Source organism: Vicugna pacos, unplaced genomic scaffold (assembly GCF_048564905.1).
Source record: "Vicugna pacos unplaced genomic scaffold, VicPac4 scaffold_20, whole genome shotgun sequence".
In the NCBI taxonomy this organism is placed as follows: domain Eukaryota; kingdom Metazoa; phylum Chordata; class Mammalia; order Artiodactyla; family Camelidae; genus Vicugna; species Vicugna pacos.
This window is the reverse complement of record NW_027328741.1, coordinates 41,735,272-41,754,685: the sequence shown is the minus strand read 5'-3', so window position 1 is coordinate 41,754,685 and position 19,414 is coordinate 41,735,272. Positions and strand designations below refer to the sequence as shown.

Below are 19,414 nucleotides of genomic sequence, written 5' to 3'. Positions count from 1 at the left end.
GACAGCACAGAAATCTCCACTGATGACTTACTCATTTCAGGGTATTCATAAAGTAACGCCAGTTTGCCCATGGGATACAGATGGTTGTCCCGTTCCCATCGTGGGGTGGTCTGTTCTGCTCCCGAAACTGTGGCACCATTAGATTCATGACCCAGCTGTCAAACAGATCAAATAATAAGGCAGGATATTATCAGACCAAGGTCATAAAAGTATTCCTGACATCTCAAGCTGAACACATCATCGTCCCAAGGATTTAATTTCTTGTTTTCAGGATAAATTTCTTTTTATTGCTGCCTCCCTACCCTCAAATATTGTGAAAACTAGTCCTGACTACGTGCCTTGGTTTTACCAAAATTGTAACGACTATTACTACTTTATCTCCTACCTCCTTTTCAGGTGGGCATTTTAGCTTTTAGAAGATGCCGTCCCTCATTTGTCTTTTTTACCCCCATTTCTCTGTTATTATCCACCATGGCCTTTCCAGTCTGAAAATCGTCAGAGAAAATAATTAAAAGAAAGTAATACAGGGTCTGTGAGCTGGTGATAAGTGCTGTGGAGGAAAATAAAGGAGGGCGAGGAATGTGTGCTAGGGAGGAGTGGGGATGGGGCAGTGACCTTTGAATAAGGCAAAGAAGGAAACAAAGGGGTGGGCAGAGGAGGGGCAGAGGGAACAGTGATCATAGGCCTGGAGGTCCCTCAAGCTGGACAGACAGCATGGAGACTGGTGTGGGCCACAGTGAATAGGAAATAAGTGGTGGTTTTGGGGGTGGAGCCTTAGAGGCTGCCATGAGGATGTGGGCATTTTTCCCTTTGAAGGAATTGCGGAGCCCTGGAGGGTCACCGAGCAAAAAAGTGATACTCTAACGTTGGATAGAACAGGTCCAAAACCCTAATATAAGCTGAACAAATCAAGGGCCAAAGAAGTGATATGTCACCTCAAATTCAGTGCAGAGCTTGAAAGAAACACAGCCTTGACTCGCAGCCCAGTGCTCTGCCCCCTTCTGAATGCTGTCCCACAGAGCTGTCTCTAAGGTTATGTTTTTTCCTCACTCAGAGGCTTGTGGGACAAAGGAATGCTTCCCCCTTTTTCAAGTGGCAATTTGTCCTGAAAGGAAATCAGAGTTGGCAGTGAAACAAGGTATGGACCTGTAGCCTACAGAGCTGTTGTCCCTGAAAGCAACAGCTGGCGCGTGGTTTACTCGTGGAGTTCAGCAGAAGAGACAGAGCAATAACAGACAACTTAGCGTCTGGCTGAGCTTCAGCTGACTGCACTGCACGTTTGGATGGATTTCAAATTTGGACAGTGAGGTGGCTTCTCACGAAAGGCAGGTGTATACATCATACATGCCCACACGTCTGTATGCATACATACGTAGACACACACAGAGCATATGATGTGACTTGTAAAGAGCTGCCTCTGCTTGGTTTCCCACGGCCTCTAATCTCAGCATTAACCTTTCACTGGCCATGCTCCCAGGTTTGCTTTGAGATTTCTTTGCAATGGAACATGCCCTTCGCTTCACAAACTTTCCCCACTTCTTTCAATGACATTAGGGGAACAGCAGGGAGCTCTGGGAAGTGCTGGGGATAGGGACTCGAGATAACTCTGAATCTGATTCCACAGTTCATGGCTTATTTGTTAGTTAACTTTATTTACATTCAAAATGCAATTGTTGCAGATCTCAGAAGATGATTTACACTCACTGCTATGGCAGAATGTTGCAGTTAGTAGACCCACCACTGGATCCTCTTATTCAACACGTTCTTACAATATTTCAGATATTACTGTATCACAAATGCCCATTTCTATATTTTTGATATCTGCTTTTCAGTATAATTATCTTCCTTCTTTATTCTCTAAACCTTATGCTTTTAAAACATTTTTCTGAGAAGTGTTCCATAGGCACTTTACATATGAAAAGTTGATAAAGAGATCCTGGAGATCAAAACCACATTTAAATCCTGAGATATACTCAGCTGTGTCATATACATGGCTAGGTTTAGTCTGCTTACTTTGTTACTTTGTTTAGTAATTTTTGTTTGAAACAACAAGACTACACTCAATAACTTTTAATAGCCTATAGTGGAAAAGTATATGACAAGGAATATATATATATATATATATATATCACTATGCTGTTCACCAAGAATTAACACAATATTGTAAACCAACTATACTTTCAACAGAAAAAGTTGAAATAAAATTAAGAGATGAAACTTCCACTGCCCAGGGTGCTGTCAGGATGAAACGATTCAAAGCATGCCAGGTATCAGCAACCACCCTGACACAGCAAAACCCCATGTGGGATCTTCCTTTTGAGCAGCACAGGCTAACCGGCTGTGGTCACCTGTAAATAGGGTTGAAGTCACTTAGACCCTTGGCTTGGGATCACCGTGGCCACAGGGTTGGGGGTCACTGCAGCACCTACGAGAATGATGCGGCCAGCCTGCTGCTAAAGCCTCTCCCCAGGCCGCAGCCCAGAGCACTGCAGGCAGGTCTGAGGTCCGGCCGGGGGCGCGCATCTCCACAGCCACTCGGAGCCCTGCGGTGGGAGTGGCGCTGGGACCACGCTCGTCCATCACCCTCCCTATCACCCAGACTCGGGATTCTCCTGGGGGAATTTTTCTCTGCCTCATACTTCCTGTCTCAGCCTCTTGTGGAATCCGGTCCATGCCACAGGGAAGCAGGGCTTTAACCCTCCGGGACCTAAATCAATCACGGTATGGATCCAGGGTGAAACTTCCATGTTAAATCACCTGGCGCTCCCTTCTTGTGCTGAAATGCCCTCCCCCGTCGATGGCATTAGGTCGTATTAGAAGTCCCGACTTGCTTGTCCTTAGCTAAGACCCTGAGCCTCTTGCTCAGTCTTCCTGAGTGGAACCACTCATCTGTGGCAGAAAAGCTTGGGCTGTCGTCTACCCATCATTGTCAACGGTCTTTTGGGTTTTCTGTTGGTTTAAGGTTCTCGTGCAGGGATATCAATTTGCACATGAGAAGCACCTTTTGACATTTTAAAAAATACAGACACTGGATCCTCCCCACTCTCCAGCCAAGGCTGGAAGCTTTCTCCCTCTAGCAGGGGTTACATAATCATTTGCTTGGGAATTGATCACACATATTGGCATAATCATAGTAAATTGCCCTTTACTCTGTGCTTGCCACGTGGCATTTTCTACTTCATGTTGTCTTTGTACCTTCATTATCACATTTAATCCCTGAATTATAGATTATCACCATTTCTGTTGATGACACCCCTACTTGCTAATCTTGAATACAAGTATCTTTGATTCTCTTAATCTATTTCATTCCTGAGTTTCCTGTTCCTGAATTTAAAGAGTGAATTATGGACACATGTATTTAAGATTCTCTTATTATATTTCTCTGACTCATCCTCTAACCAAATCATATCTGGAGAAGAGAGATGTTCTCTTTTAAACATTTGCTTTTTCTTATTATATAGTAGTGCATACACACAGTGGAAAATGTAGAAAACATATAAAGTAAGAAAATTACAGCCATACATTATCTAAACACCAAAGGACAATGCTATGTCATTTTGGGCATTTAACTATTTTTCTTAATATTTTATCATAAAATTTCCCTAGGAAAGTTGCTTAACCCTGGAATTGTACTAGCCTTTTGTCCAGTACCGAATAACATTCCCAGAAATGACCCCAACATGAAAATAGTATGTGAGGCTGGGAAGGCCACAGGGCACTCAGCTTATTCTCTGAGTCCTACAAAGAATGCTGTTAATTCACTGATGTTACGCATTCGATGCCTGTGAGTCAGTCACTCACTCAGCTGGCTCGGACTGAGACCTACGTTATACCAGGTGCCGATCCAAGTGCTGGGGAGACCCCAGAGGGAGCCTGGATCACGGCATCACTGTCCTTCTTTATTTGCTCCCAGAATCCTACTCAAGAAACCCACATGGGATTGGGGGGGTGGAGGCAGGTGAGATATAGTGAAATTCATTTCATTATGTTCCTTTAGACATATTTAAATAGCATGAAAATAATCGCTAATTTTGATAAGTTTTCTTTTCTCTTCCTATGTATTTTTGAGGATGGGTATAGCTTTGGTGCAGCAAGAGTAATTGATAGATCTTTGGTATGTTAGGATTTTATATGAAAAATTAAGAAGGAAACTGCACTTATACAAAGAGAAGAGGCAGTGAGGAAAACACTAGCCACCCTAGAACCTGGCTACAATTCAGAATTCCTGGTTTTCAAAAAAGGGAATCATAATTCAAAATAAATTCCCTAAATATTTTAACCCATAGTAGAAATACATGGAGGCAAAGTTCAGCTCACTGAAACCTAGAACAATGTGCTTACTTAAGCGAAGGTATAAACAGACCACAGATACTATAATGCATCCTTTACTTTAAACTAGTTCATGTGAGAAAGTTTCATTTCACATGAATTGCTCAGTACCAGTTTAGGAAATATATCCTTCTTGATTGGTAAAAATAGCTCACGGATAACCAGATTCAACAAAATTTACTGTTAAATAATTTACTTATTTCCTTCAGGAAATGCTTTTGAGTAATCTGAGTTAAGTATTTCCTCTATCTGATCTATTTCTTTTCACAGAGAAAAGTAGTATTATTTGTGGGGGGCCAATCATGACCTGAGGACTGCCGAGCACAGAGGTTGGGCCTAAACTCCCACAGTGCAGGGAGTCAGGCTCTGAGGTTGATTTCTCATGGACAATCTCTGTCCCGCCACCACTTTGAGGAATGTGCCAGATGCATTAAGGCCTGAAGGAACATCCTGAGCTATCAAGTCACTAAGGACCTTTGGAAGGAGAGATGCAATCGGCATGCAAGTTAGTAATCTTAGCCTGAAGAACAATCACCTGAGATAATAGCACAGGAGTCATGATGTTAGCTTAGAGGAACAATGCCTTAGTTTATCATCTTGGTTCCAGGAACTCTTAATCTTAGTTTTACGAGAACTGTAAACAATAATGATGTCTGTAACAATATACAAGTTAATGATTTTAGTACACGTTGTTAATGTGCCTTAAAACAATACCTTTGCCTACATGCAGGAATGTATGAGCTAATGGGTTAAAATCATATAAATTAACTGCTGGAAATAAACTCGGCGTCCACTCTTGACCTAGCATCTTGCGGGCTAGAGTGAGACCCTCTCAACCCCACCTTTTAGTCTTGTCTTTCTTTCTCAGTCCTGCAGCACAGGTTTTCTGGACCTGATCGATTGTCAGCTGGCTCCGACAATTATTTGCACATGACCTACTTTTACTTCTCTGGAAATATCTGACTGTGAGCTCAGGGCAAGGGTTGTCTACTGCACAGTAGGGAAAAAAAGATTCATTTCACAGCGAAGATCAGAATCTTTTTTTGAGGGGCGTGGTGAGCTGGGGGACAAGGGAAATGCCTGTTTCGAAACAGACCCCAGTTATCCATACTGAAGCTGAAAGTTGAAGCCATTATGAAGAAATGTGGAAGGACACACTGACACACAAAGGGGTTCACTCTGCAAAAACAGAAAGAAAGAAAGAAAGAAAGAAAGAAAGAAAGAAAGAAAGAAAGAAAGAAAGAAAGAAAGAAAGAAAGAAAGAAAGAAAGAAAGAGAAAGAAAGAAAGGAAGGAAGGAAGGAAGAAAGGAAGAAAGAAAGAAAGAAAGAAAGAAAGAAAGAATAATTAATTTAACTGCCCTATAAAGAGAATGGACAGAAACTTGGTAATAAGGGAGAGAGAAGGAAGGTTAGGGAAGGGAGGAGAAACAATGAAAGGGAACTTGGATGCGGTGGGCAGAATAGCAGGTTTCTGGAGCCTACAATGAAGGATGATAAGAAAAAAAGTAAAGTTTAAAAAAGTTACAAAGTTTAAAATAGTTTAAAAATTAAAAAAATGAAGTAAAAAAATAAATTTTTTATAGTGGCATGGAAGATTTTAAAATGATGGAGGTTTTTTATTTCAAAATTCAAGTTGTTTGAGTTTCTCCCCCATGCTCCAAACAACAGTAAGATCTGCTTGTGTAAGTGGTTTTGGGGGACACCACAGAGAGGGGCGAGCTCTGCAGTTACGTTGGCCAGGAACAGAATGCTGGTGTGGAAGGCAAGACAGAAGAGAGATCAACAGTTTCATGAGAACAGAAACTCAAAGCCAGAAATTATCTTAAAAAGTTTAGTGTGGTAGGCAGAAAAATGTTCCGCCACAATATGTCTATGTCCTTATCCCCAGAACATTGGAAGAGGTCAGATTCCCTGGGAAAGGGGGCCTATGGTTGCAGATGTGGTTAAGGTTGCTAACCAGTCGACTCTAAGAGAGACCATCTGGATTATAGATGTGGGCCCAGTGTAATCACCAGGGCCGTTAAAGGAGGAAGAAGGAGGCAGAAGAGGGGAGAGAGGAGAGGAGATGTGACCACAGGATCAGGGTCAGAGGCACACAACCATGCTGACCTTGAGATAGAGAAAAGTGGTCACAGGCCAAGAGACGCAGGTTGCCTCTGGAAGCCACAAAAGTCAAAGATACAGGTTCCACTGGGGCCTTCAGAAACAGCCGTGCCAACACTTTGACTTCAGCAGGCTTCTGCGTTCAAGAAAAATACAAGGTTATATTTGTGTTGTTTAGAGGAGACTTTTTCTTTTTTCTTTCTACTACCATGATATTTGGGGATACTAGTTAAAACAGCAACAGAAAGCCAATACAGTAAGCTCCTTGAAATGTTCAGAAATTGCAGATAACACTGGACTGTCCACTCTGATGTGGGATTGGGCTTATGTGAAAATCAAAAAGACAGTGTGACCTTTGCTAACATCTGCTTTTCTCATTTTTAGGAAGAGAACAGTAAGTCAAAAATTCTGTTGTTATTATTTTAGACAAGTGTCTCTTAAAACATTATGTAACCCTGTGCCTTAGGACCCCAAGGGAGTCTCTGTTCTTAGAAGAACATGGATTCAGAGAGATAGGGTCTTACATCTGAGTCCCACAGTGGTCTCTTATTGGCAATGAGAGCTTGGGCAAATCAGTTACCCTCTTTAAGCCACAGGATCTTCATTTTCAAAAGGAAGATAAGAATAAGGATTGTTTGGGTGATTAAATTGTACACAGATACACGCACACATACATATATGTACAACATTAAATACAGTGACTAGCACATACTAGGCACTCAACAAATTTCTGTTATGGATTTTTAAATGCATATATAAAAGGAGGAGAAATTTGCAGGAAGTTGTGGGAAAACTTAGTTCATGGCCCCAAAAAGGGCCATCTCTCAATGGGCTCTGATCTGTCAGTCCCCAGTGGTGGGCTAATAAGCAGAGACTATAGCACTTGAGGATTTATGTTAAACATAAAAAGGAAGATATTTAAACATAATTATTAAACAGCAGGTACGTTTATACTGTTGGCTGGATCATCTTATCTGGAGAGCTTTAATAAGCAGAGAGTCTCCCCTGTTCTAGAGATGGCCACGCAGGAAAATGATGTGGGTGGGTGGGCCGTTCTCACCCCAAGAACACATGACTGAGTACTCACGGAAGCAACACCTCTTGTATGTTATTCCAGATGGACTGTCCTCCCATGATTATTGTCAGCTGTGTCATCAGTTCAAGGAGACAGCCACTTGGGTCACACTGGAATATTAGAAAGAAAATCTCATTTAAATTTTAGATAGCTCTAACATGAAATAAAGTCATTATTTTATGCCTAAAAAAATCAAAGGAACAGAGAGTAAAGACACTCTTCATTGGGCAACTAAGAGAAAACCTGAAACAGGTTAGACTGTCAGAACACAAAGCTGTATTCACACCTCTTCATTTCTGTATTTTTACAGCCAATACACCAGATCTCACAGATAAGTCACAAATCTGCCCTTAAAGAATGTGTTGTAGAAACACGAGGAGTAGTAGTTGACAAAGTGGAACAAGAACACCTTCATGGCTGGGTTGTTCTCATAGTCAGTCTGGTCCTTGGGAGCTCTGCAGCTAGAATAAAGAAAAGTTAAGTCTGCAAAATTGTGAACGGCTTTGAGACCCTAATCAAAGCCACGGACACATGAGTTAACACGCTAAATATGTATGTATATATATATATATATATAGTATATATATATATATACGCAATTCACACTGTTTTATATCAGCTGTTTTGAATTTCTTAACTTATCCACTATGTTATTTCCAACTGTACACAATGTTGTAAGAGTTTCTCCCACTAAGAACGCAATATCCCACAAGGCAAAAAAAAAAAAAGTCACCCGTTCCTTAAAATTTATAAGCACAACAGTATCCAATGGTCAAGAACTGTCCTCTGTCAGGTGTAATTTGAAAGAAAGCTACTTCTCAACATCCTGCTAAATAAAATTCTCTTGTCTCCCTGAACGGCAGTAAGGTAGGACTATTGAAGAAGACAAACAAAACACGGGGCAACTTGCTAGAAACATTTGGGGAACATAAAACGATCATCCTCCTAGTTCAGAATTTGAATTGGTCTTAGTATTTTCAGAAGATGACCACTGAGCAGACCACTGGGAGAACCACCCAGCCACATGCAACGTGTGGGAAGCACTTAACTTAGGCCGCTAAGCCGCTGGGTGGGATACAAGCCAGAGAGAAGAAACATTTATTATAGAAGCCGCAGCTGATGAGAATGGAGCTACACTAACGGGAACAGCATGGGGGGAAGACACATAACAGTGTGATTACTTGTCCTCTCCGTAACACGCAAGCAAATCTGCCACTGGAACCACGACCCTCTTCCACTTATTTGCAATACAGAGACTATTTACTTTCAACAATAGGGTACATTATCTAATGTAATTGAAATTATTATTAAACACTGACATATTTACACAGAGCTTGGACATTCTAAAGCGTCCTTTGTCCCTTTTACTAATGCAAAAATGGAGCTAATTCACTTCTCATATAGGCTAGAGAAAATAGGTTTGCAGTTGAAGTTAACTAAAGACTGTAATGTACTGCAATTCAAGTTCCTAAAAGATAGTCTCTGTTTTGACCTGGTTCTAAAACTTGTGTAGAAATTATCTCAGCTGCAGGAGGAGCTTACCAGAGTCAGTCATCATGACTGACACGTTCTCATATATGGCGTTCAGGGTCATGAAGATGATAAAACTGATGAGGGAAGCAGTGATGGGCGTGGCCCACCTGCACAGTCAGGTACTTTTGGATTGGGTCTGTTCCACTCAGGTTCTTGGGAAGTTTTGCAGAAAATACAATGAACACTGAAAGTCCGTAGACAATGATCCCAATAACTGAAGCAATGGTCAACAGGACCTGACAACCCAAAAACCCAGCAGCATGAGACTCACTAATGATCGTATTTGTACACAGAAAACTTGCCCCCAACCCAGCTTAAACAGAAAACATGCATGTGTTGTAAACTTCACATAAACGTGAGAAGTGATATAAATCGCACGTAAATGCCATAAGAGACGTGAATATCAGGCATGTTAAATTTTAGTGGAGGAGGAATGAAAGATGTCAAAAAGAATGAGTGCATCCACTAATGTAACACGCTGGCAGCAGGAGCAGCTGTGTGCAGGGCATAGGGAATATATGGGAACTCCACTTTCTGTGAATTTTTCTGTAAACCTAAAACTGCACTAAAGAAGAAAGCCTATTAAGTATATTTTAATGGGTCAAAATGGGGCAACTGGTGGCATGTTCTTTTGGAGGGAAGTCTGTGATAGCAGAACAAATGAAAGTATCCCTTCTACATCTGTAGAATTACTTAGGTTATGAACTAGTTGTAACCCATGAAGGGGATATGCTTCCTTTCAAGGGGGAACCTATCACTGATTCAGGGTTCAGCAGGTGCTAGCTGTCGTCTTCATTCTGAATAGAACCAGTGAAGCTGTGTACATGCCCTGAGGGAAACAGTAGAAGTGACAGCAGGTCTCTGCTGATGAAAGCTTCACATGCTTTTCATACTCCTTGAGATCTTAAAATGGCAGGTATTCCTACTCCCTGCATTTGCACAAGATTCATGTCCCTGATCCACTGTAGTTCTGACTGTGTGGACCCAAGGGCAGCGGGGGTGTCTGAAGCATAATTTGCACGTGGCTAATAGGGTTTCAGTTCCTCACTAGGCAGGTTTTTTTCTGGCCACTGAAGAATGCGCATTAAAGATCCCATTTTTAAACTGTTTTCCTTCCATCTACCTTCTTGGTCATAGTCCAGAAGCATGTACTCAGTGTCCCTGGCTGCTCCTGATGGCAGCCCCAGAGAGAAAGCTACAAAGAATGTGAATTTCAGGACTAAGTGAACCACATCATGTTATTTACAGCAGCGGGCGGCTGGTTTGCACCTGCAGGGGAGAGCAGAGGGAGTGTTTACAAGCCCCTCCTGGAGCCACACTCCTGCATCTGGATCCCAGCTCTGATGCTAGCTGTGGGGCCTTGTGCAAATTTCTTAACCTCTTGTGGCTTCAATCTCCTCACCCATATAATGGGGGAATAACAATAGCAATTCATAGGACTATTGCGATGAATCAATTATTTACTAATTGTGAAAAAATTTGGAACATTAACCGCAGGCATGTGAAAAACTCTGCGTAAGTATTAGCTACGAATATGGTGACCAAAGTCTTAAAAAGGTGTTTTTATTAGTTTTTAAGCCATCAGTTTGTAGAGAAAGCATTTTATTTTCTCCTCTACTCTCTTTCATCATCCTTTTCTTCACAGTTAAATCTTCATGCTTGTGAAAGGAATAACTTTTTGGTGCATGTGTGATTAAATGTGAAAATTAGTTAAGGCTGAGAAAAATGTATTATAGAAGGTATATTAAGCCTTCCTCTCTTGTACAGCACATAAAGGCCATTTAAATAGTATGTATTTTTAAAAGTCTGCATAATAATTTTTTAATTATATATGAAGTAAACATAATAGTTAAGAATCCTTAAATGCTTACTATTGCTTCAGCACACATCTATTTTTCAAAATCCTCACAATCACCCTGTGGGGAAGGTAATATTATATCTTTTACAGATGAGGAAATAGAGCCACGTGGAGATGATGCAATTTGCCCCAAATCAAGCAACTATTCAGTGAAAGTACTGAAATACTCAAAGAGCCCAAAGACACACTAACTGTATAGCACTGTCTCCTACATGGTCTGTAAAATCAATTCTAATTCATTTCAGAACTTTTACAAACTTGACACATTTCCATTTTTCTTCCAAGCACTTAATGGGTTCACTATTTCTTAAGAAACAGGAAAGCTTTCCATTCTCCTTCCTCAAGTTTCTTCTTATTTATCACATTTTCTGATCATAAATTTAACACTTGCTCATTAAAGAAAATTTGAAAGTACTCAGTAGTGGACAGAATTGCTGTCCTGGATCTGTCCCCAGTCTTAGAAGAGGACCCAGAACTTGCTATAGGATAAGTAACCTCTATTTTGTTTATAGTCCTGTGATTTAACCTCGATTGACCCACTCTTTCTGAAGCACCAGAAGTAGATCTCAGTTGGTTTAAGACAAATAATACCCCTCATAGTATTGGCCTCGCACATGATTGGAGAATTGGCAAATAACCCAGGAAGAGCCACTATTATGTGAGGAGATACTTACTGGTGCCCATGTGAACCATAAGCTTCCTCTATTAAGAGAGGAAGCTGCCAAAAGAGACCTGTCTTGGTTTGGATGGATGATCTGGGATGCTGCGTGCCTAGAAGCAACATGCTGAGACATCTTTGGACACAGAATGAAGACAGGACAAAAGCAGCCCTTGACATCATCTAGGCTAGAGTATCTCTCCTTGACTGAAGCCAGACCTCAGACCTGAGGTTTTCATTTACAGGAACCAATAAATCCCATGCATCCCCATTTTTTGGTTGTTGTTTAAACACATTGGAGATTGATTTTGTCACCTACAATCAAAAGACTCCAAATCTGAAAATGAATAAAAAAAAAATAAGAATAATGCTTTGACCTATAGACATAATTTCTTCAGAACGGTGCATTGTTTGTATATTACAAATCATTTTATATATTAATTTTATTCTCAAATCTATCATAAGCATAACACTTTGACATGTCATAAAATATTTTCATGGACACACTTTTTCATGGCTGCATACTATTCTACTTTGTGAATAGTTGGAAGAATATTTTGGCTGAGATTTTATATATGTCTGTGACTTGCATCCATAATGACTTTTCCCTGTCATTTTGAAATAATTCCTGATTAAAAGTTTTTCAAAGCTGAATTAGTGGATTAAAACATATGAATATTTTTGACTCTTGATATCAACTGTCAGACTGCTTTCTAAGAAGGCTTGAGGAGTACACCAGAAATTAACACAGCATTGTAAATCAACCATACTTCACAAAAATTATCCAGTAACCTAGGCATGGGATTGGTGATCACTGACATTTCATCCTCATAAACAGAGCTGTGTCACTTGAGAGGTGGAAAACTATTTCATTTTGATGTGCACTGAGTGAATTACCATTGAAGTGTGACATCTATTTTTTCCTTTGTGAATGTGTGTTCATCTTCTCTGCCTTCTACGCTCCTGAGATATTTTGATGTTACATTTGAAGTGATCTGAACTCTCTATGTATTGAAGGAAATAGCCCCTTGTCGGATTTGTAAACAAATAACATCCTCTGGTGTTTTGTTTAAAATTAGGATGCTTATGATGCATGAAAATCTTTGTATAATTTCCTCTGAAAATTACTGTTCATCTAGAGGTTGTATACTCATCCATATTTATTTCTAGTTTTTTTTCTAATTGTGTTACTTTTTAAATGTTTCTGGAATTTATCATAATATATGGTTCACTGTATGATTTCAATCTTTTCTTTTCCCCCCAAGTAGCTAACAAGTGTTCCATTCACTGAATAACCTTTATTTATCTCCCTGATTTGTAATGCCTTCCATCTCTTATAGTAAATTATTATTGATATCAGAGCCCATATCTGGACTTCCTGCCCTACTTTCTAATCTGGCTATTCTTGAACTAGTAAAACTCTCATTATCTTATTAATTATTATATTGCTAATATGATTTTATTCACAATAAACCCAAATGAATTTTATAACTTCTGATATTTTGGAGATATGATCTTTTAATCTAGAATCATGTGATTAAAGCATCTTTTATATCTTTCAGTAGTTTACTTTTATTTTTTGATAGTTCCTACTATCCTTTTGTTAGGCTACTCTTAGATATTTTACCTAGGTTGTTACACTTGGAAAATTTTAGAAATCTTAATGCCTCCATCTGGTCTCTTAATCAGACCCTGGAGAATCCTAAACCACTGATCTGATTTGAACAAATGAGGTGAAAAGAATTGGGGGAAGCACTGTGTGCAGAAGAGACTGTGGAACCTCCAGAGTGGCGCCCTGCGTTGGCTCAGATTTTCTCTGGAAAAAGTTTTCTCTATGAGACTACATAGTTCCCAACTTGACTTTCAGTTTTCTCAGCATTTCACATTAGATTTTAAAAGTCTGTGGCAGGTTCTTACCAAGAAAAAGAGCACTTGCACAAAGGGTTATATGTATACACTTTCCCCAGGTGGTAAATGGAACACGCTCTTCTTCCTTATTAAAAAAACAAATTTAGTCAATCAAGGGATTACACCAATGAAATGCTATTTCTCCTTACTGGTCACTAAATCCTAAACATAAAAAGAATAATAATAATTTTCAGACATTGCCTCCTTGTTTGTAAATGCATGGGTTTTTTTCCTGTTTTTTTTTTCCTTTTCTTTTCTGTTAACGATGTCAAACACACAACAAAATATGTACAGTGTTCGTTTTAATACTATTTTTTGAAAATGCACATGTGAACAGTAAACTGTCCCTGCCATGGTCTGAGCACCTGACGAGGCCAAGTTGTAAAGCTCTATTCCTTAGCTTGCCTTTGATTTCAGAAGTGAAGGTAGTGACAGCTTAGAGTCTGTGCAGGACAGAAAGTATCACAGGTGTCTGCAGCTAACTGGTCTCCACTGTGTGTTTCTTGGTTGAGCTTTATGTGTTAATTAGCTACAACTATGAAGTTTAAGAGTTTCCATTTTAGAGTTTATATTTAGAATTTTTTAACAGATGAAATCAGTTAGACTCAAGATTTAACTGGATTATAAAACCAGATATAGTATAATAATAGCTGTAACTAAGTACATGGCCCTTCCTCTATGCCAGGAAGCCTTCCAAGTAGATTCTGTACATTACTTCGACCCGTCCTTACCACTGTCATGAAGAAGCAACTCTCTTATTCTTATTTTATAGGAAACTATGGCACAGAGAAGTTAAGTTGTCCAAGATCACTCAGGAAGCAAGCTACTGTGTTCAAATATGAATTTAGGCAACTTCATCCCCAAGATCTCACTACCACAACGCTGGCCTCTCTAAACAATGGAGCATGCTTTCACAAGTAAAGTAAAATACTTCAAATACAAAACTAAAAAAAAAAAAGGCAATTTTTTAAATAAGGAAGAACTATAAAGTTAAATGAGTCTTCATCTTCAATTTTTCAACAAGCATGTTCCAATGAAAATTTAAACTAATTAGCTGGCAATTTTAAATTTAAACTTGGTAGTTTAAATGACCAAAAAACTTTTCTTCAGTATTTTTTGTATGCTGCCAATATGATAAGTTTTTTGTTTTTCAGGACTCAAAAGCATTATGAACATCTAATTTTGTCTAAGATTCAGCTTTCATCTCTGAATGTACAGTCATTCACCAACATATGCTTTTACCCCCATCGTCAGTTGTAAACAATGGGAGCTATTCATAATGGGGATTATTAGAAGCTTATTACATTGTAAAAGACAAATGTCACTTTCTATTGGTAGCTGAACCTCATTTTTTTCCATTTATAAAAGAGGATTTTGACCTGCTTTCTCCATATCTTTTCAATGCCAACATTATGTAGATCTGTGATTCATTTATTAAATCTATATTTGGAGACATTTTCAGATGCTCCTAATAAAAGCATTTTTTCCAAGTGTTATTCATGCTCATAACCTTCTGTCCTGCTGCTGCTGACTGCAAGAACAAACAGCTCTAAATTATCTCAGCTGATGGAAAGAAGCAATAATACAAATGACTCAAAAATCATCTTTTCATAGCTCTGGAATGTTGATACAAAGATATATAGTTTTATTTTTTTTAATTTTGCAGCAGGAGTGGCAGCAATAAATTTACATTTCCAATTATGTAACATGACTAGCTCAAACACTGCTCAAACACTGATGGCACCTCAACAAATGTTTCCCTGCTTCTTCTACCCTTTCTCTGACTTTAGGATGAGAGCCATGCTGCTTTGTGCACATCCCAGTAGGAAGGGGGAGCAGTGACCGGGACTTAGTTCAAGACAAAGGGGCACCTAGTCTATGATGAAAAGGAGGCCACAATAATGAAGGCGCATTTAAAAAAATGGGAGTCAACTATAAAAACCAATTTGTCTTTCCTTCTACAACTATGTCATTGTAGCTAATTTATATTTTGCATTTTTTTTGGTGTTATGAAAGGATACAAATCAATGCCTCTTATGCACTTATACCAGTCTTTTTCTTTTCCCCCTTTTTACTGTTATTATGAAGGAAGGGCCTCACTTCTCTTCTGTGTCCACCATTCCAGGCAGTGCTCCTTCAACTTGGCTGCACATTAGAATAACCAGAAGAGCTTTAAAAACTTCCCTATGCCAGAATGCACCCCAGGCCACTAAGTACCATCAGAGTTTGCAGTGATGGAATCCAGGCACCAACATTTTTTAAGGTCCCCTGGTGATTCCAACATGCAGCCAAGGCTGACAAGTCCAGAAGTAAACAGACTAAAGTGCATCTAAACAGCACCCGCTCTTCCTGGTTAATCTCATCTATCTCCACGTGGGGACACCGCGCCTCCTATTCTGGTCGGACTTGTTCTTCCTGCTCAACCGTGTCCCATTTGTACTCAAGTTCTGCCTGGCGCTGCTTTCAGAACTCCAATAGTAAGGTGACTAACATCGAGAGAGAACAGCAGAATGTGGATCTTCAGTGATGACTGATGCTTCAGAAATCTGTACTTAATATTTATTACACTTAACACTTTGGTAAATGGTTAATAAAATCACATTATATTTATAGGCGATACTAAAAAAATGAGCTAATACCTTTTGTTTAAGAAAAAAGAAAATGTAGATAATTTATTGGACTTTTGGAAACAGACTAGCTCTCTAGCTCAGGGGAAAGGTATTAACGTGATGGTCAGAGGCAGGTGACTATGTCTGATGCTAAAGTACCTGCTACCAGCACATTATGCCCACTAAAAACACAAATATCGGGGGGAAGGGTGGGTATAGCTCAGTGGTAGAGCACGTGCTAAGCATGTACAAGGTCCTGGGTTCAAGCCCCATTACCTCCATTAAAAAAAAAGTAAAAAAAAGCACAAGTAACTGTCACAATTTAAAAGCACTGCACGGTGCACCCTCCAAGCCTTCTCCTCACATCACTCTGTCTCTTCTGTCCAAAGGACCTGAGAGTGGGGAAGGGGATGAGAATGCTTTAGTAGCCCCTGCATTTCTATTTTCCACCACCACAGTCACACAAACTTAAAATAATATTCTTAAATATGGAAAACTGCCATTTTCCTCAATCATCGGTAAAGTAATTTTTAGAAATCGTCATTCTGTTTTAAGAATCGTAACTTTAAATAGCAGACAAAAACAACATGAAATGGTAATTGAAAATGTAGCTTCAGGGGAAATCCCCTAAGCCCTTCTTCCCACCAGACTGTTACCCCTAGGCCCCAACTCTAGAGAAATTGCAGAATAACCACTGTGCCCTCCACCATTGTACCTGAGTCTGTACAATGCTCTGAGAATAAAGAGGAAAAAGACACAGTCCCTGCTTCCGGGAGCTCCTAGGTGCACAGGACTCATAGTGAAGTGATGGCTGAGGAGGCGTGTTAAGAGGGCTTGGATAACAGTCAGCAGAGGGTGCTCAGGGCAGAGAGCTGGAACTGTAGCCAAGGCTCTCCCAGAGGAGGGAAACACTGTGCTGAGTTCTGAGATGCCCTAGAAGTGATCAGGTGAACGTATAATGTTAAGGCCATTTCTCCCTGGGGAGCTGCGCATGCAAAGGAGGGAGGCCAAAGAGAGCCAGGTCCCTTCCAGGAACTGCAAATAGTCTACAAGCGAGCACAGGGTGTGGGAGGCAGATGAGGCAACCAGGTGGAGAGATCACAGGTGCACATCACAAAGGACTCTGTGTGCCTCCAAGGTAGAGGAGACATGCAAAGTGATCTAGAAAGAGACAAGATAGAGGCAGGGAGGACTATTGGCAGGTTCATGTGGAGGCCTGCTGAGGCCCTCTCAGGAGGAGAGAGAAGAAAACATTTCAGCAGGTGGACGGATTGGCCACAGGTGTGATGGAAGGGCAGGAAGAAGTCAAAGATGCCAGCCAGCTTTATGGCTTTGGCAGTGTCTAAATTATAGTGCCATTCCCTGAAATAAGAAGGGCAAGAACCTCCTAGCGGAAAACATAGGCAAAACATTATCTGACATACATTTCAAAAATTTTCTCCTAGAAGAAATAAAAGCAAGAAAAAACAAATGGGACCTAATGAAACTTACAAGCTTCTGCAGAGCAAAGGAAACCAGAAATAAATCAAGAAGAAAACCTATGGAATGGGAGAAAATTTTTGCAAGTGAAACCGACAAAGGCTTGATCTCCAAAATATATAAGCAGCTCATATGACTCAATAAGTAAAAAATAAACAACCCAATCCAAAAATGGGCAGAAGACTTAAACAAGCAACTCTCCAAGGAAGACATACAAATGATCAAAAAGCACATGAAAAAATGTTCAATATCACTAATTATCAGAGAAATGCAAATCAAAACTACAATGAGGTATCACCTCACACCAGTCAGAATGGCCGTCATTCAAAAATCCACAAATGACAAATGCTGGACAGGCTGTGGAGAAAGGGGAACCCTCCTACATTGCTGGTGGGAATGCAGTTTGGTGCAGCCACTATGGAAAACAGTGTGGAGATTCCTCAAAAGACTAGGAATAGACTTACCATATGACCCAGGAATCCCAATCCTGGGCTTGTACCCAGAAGGAAATCTACTTCAGGGTGCCACCTGCACCCCAATGTTCATAGCAGCACTATTTACAATAGCCAAAACATGGAAACAACCTAAATGTCCATCAACAGGTGACTGGATAAAGAAGATGTGGTATATTTATACAATGGAATACTACTCAGCCATAAAAACCGACAACATAATGCCATTTGCAGCAACATGGATGATCCTAGAGAATGTCATTCTAAGTGAAGTAAGCCAGAAAGAGAAAGAAAAATACCATATGAGATCACTCATATGTGGAATCTAAAAAAAAAAAAAAACAAACAAAAACAAAGCATAAATACAGGACAGAAATAGACTCATGGACAGAGAATAGAGACTTGTGGTTACCAGGGGGGTAGAGGGTGGGAAGGGATAGACTGGGATTTCAAAATTGTAGAATAGATAAACAAGATTACACTGTATAGCACAGGGAAATATACACAAAATGTTATGATAAATCACAGAGAAAAAAATGTGACAATGAGTGTGTATATGTCCATGAATGACTGAAAAAATGTGCTGAACACTGGAATTTGACACAACATTGTAAAATGATTATAAATCAATAAAAAATGTTAAACAAAAAAAGAAGGGCAGGAAGAGGGGCAAGTCATGAGAGCAGACAACTGATTCAGTTCTGGCTGGGTGCCTGTGGGCTCCAGGAGAGATGTGCAGTAGGCAAATAAAAGTCTAGAAATCGGGAGAAATTTCTAGGCCGAGCCAAGTAGTTTTCCTGTTTCAAGAGGCTAACGGGTGTGAGTGGACAAGCTCACAAGAGGTGTAAAGGGATAGCTCTCACCCTCCTGCATATGGGAAGCATCTGGGAGCCTTTAAAAAATAGTGCACCACAGCCTGGAGTGGGGCCTTTGTACTGTTTATTGTTTTTTAAACACTGTTTTCCTTTTTGGGCGGGATAGTTAGATTTATTTATTTTAATTGAGGTACTGGGAATTGAACCCAGGACCTCTTTCATGCTAAGCACATGCTCTAACACTGAGCCGAACCCTCCCCACCTTTTTTTGTTTTTAGACATTAGCTCTACCGAGCAGTCAGGGTTGAGAATCAACCTCCAGAGAGCAGAGAGTCTTGGGGGTAGAGAACAAGGAGAAGTTGCCTAGAGTCCTGAAGACCCCACCAGGGGTAGCCGGAGACGCAGGGGACCTCGGACGGGCAGGGAGGAATGTGAACTCAACACTCCCCAATGGTGAAGACGACAAACATGTTTCAAGCACCCACTTCCCAGCAGTGTTTGTTCTGACGTTACTAGTTTTCCAGTAATACTGAGTGAGAATAGAAATTATCTGGACACAGGGATCAAATTCAAATGCTGATTATGATCATACTT

The 19,414-nt window shown here is 40.1% G+C and overlaps 1 long non-coding RNA gene across 3 annotated transcripts in view; it reads right to left on the bottom strand.

Moving 5' to 3' along the window:
* LOC140694002 (uncharacterized) overlaps positions 1-19,414 on the bottom strand; it is a 55,124-nt gene that overhangs the window by 6,900 nt on the left and 28,810 nt on the right. For 2 of the 3 annotated variants that reach the window (XR_012069726.1, XR_012069725.1), the window contains exons 2-3: positions 7,521-7,618; positions 32-155 (exon numbers count right to left, since the gene is read on the bottom strand). This is a non-coding gene — a long non-coding RNA (uncharacterized lncRNA). Of the gene's footprint in view, positions 1-31; positions 156-7,520; positions 7,619-7,794; positions 7,970-19,414 lie in introns of all 3 variants that reach the window. The other variant, XR_012069724.1, reaches the window with a different exon arrangement.